This window comes from Silene latifolia, chromosome 11, assembly GCF_048544455.1.
Source record: "Silene latifolia isolate original U9 population chromosome 11, ASM4854445v1, whole genome shotgun sequence".
Classification (NCBI taxonomy): Eukaryota; Viridiplantae; Streptophyta; class Magnoliopsida; order Caryophyllales; family Caryophyllaceae; genus Silene; species Silene latifolia.
In genome coordinates, this window is record NC_133536.1 from 172,016,789 (window position 1) to 172,018,088 (window position 1,300).

General features: G+C 42.6%; 1 non-coding gene across 1 annotated transcript; it reads right to left on the reverse strand.

The window, feature by feature from the left end:
* Positions 1-965: 965 nt before the first annotated feature.
* On the reverse strand, positions 966-1,072 carry LOC141615809 (small nucleolar RNA R71). The gene has a single exon (XR_012530205.1). It is a non-coding gene; the product is annotated as a small nucleolar RNA R71 (small nucleolar RNA).
* Between the last annotated feature and the right edge of the window lie 228 nt (positions 1,073-1,300).

The window sequence follows — 1,300 nt, forward strand, 5'->3', positions numbered from 1 at the left end:
ATTTATTAGCTAAATTGGGACTTAAACGGACTAAGTATACACCCCCTCCATCTTTGTGTTCGACACCCTAATTATACTACTTAATTTGGGTTCTTTATAAATTGTTTTTGATTGGGAAATGACGACAAAATCCCCACTATCAAAATGGCGCCGTTGCCGGGGATGGCGTTAGGTTATATAAGCTTAGTTAGTTGAAGTTTCTAGCTTTAGTCTTTACTTGTTGTTTGGTTGTTTGTGTAGTTTGTGTGGTTCTTGTAGAGTGTGTGTGATTTTTGCCTTACCCTAGTGTGTAAAAGCACTAGGAGTCTTACGGTTTGTCAAGTTGTATACCTAGGAGGAACCACCAAGCTTTGCTCTTTGACTCCGATCCCGAAAGGCTTTTTAGAGCCTTAAGGAATAGGACCATAGCAAGGGTTAGAGTCTCTTCTCATGCAAAATAAACCAAGCAAATCCACCCATTCAACCTCTCATTGAAAACACAACGCAACAACAACCAAACAACACAATTGAGCCTTCAATAGAAAATCCATTTCACAAATTCCAATTTCCAAATATCCCACCTCAAACATCACCCCCTCATATACCAAATCCACCACCACCAATGGCTTTACGTGACCATAACCGTCTTCACCACAATGATGCTTGTGACCCAATTAATTTCGGCACCTTGGCTCCCAACAACTTTGAGAGGCACCCCGCCCAAGTGGGGTTGATTGAGAGAGACTTGTTCGGAGGACAAATTGAATAAGATGCTCATGCTCATCTATGAAAGTTCAAGAGAAAAGTCTCTATGATAAAAAAAGAATGGGGTATCCGAAGACACACTAGGGATGATGTTGTTCCCATTCTCCTTGATGGGTAAGGCGGACCGATGGTTGAATGTTCACCCTCTGGACACATTCACAACTTGGAACGCTTTAGCCAAGGCATTCATGGCCAAGTACTATCCATCATTCATGACCGCCATGCTGCAAAATGAGATCCACACTTTCCAACAAGAGGATGGAGAATCCTTGGGTGAAGTATGGGATAGATATCAAGTTCTTATCGCTAGTTGCCCTCACCATGGGATTCTGGATTGGTATGTCACACAAACCTTCTTCCAAACCTTGTTACCAAGAACAAAAGAAATGGTGAATGGCTCCGCAGGAGGGGGTTTCGATCATTTGGGTGATGAGGAGGGCACTACTCTAATCAAGAAAATGGTGGATTCCGAGGCAAACTATGGCACAAGAGTGAATGTCTTGAGAAGAAGTAAGCACCGTCCCAAATTCTTAGTGAATGTGGAGACCAATGCTAA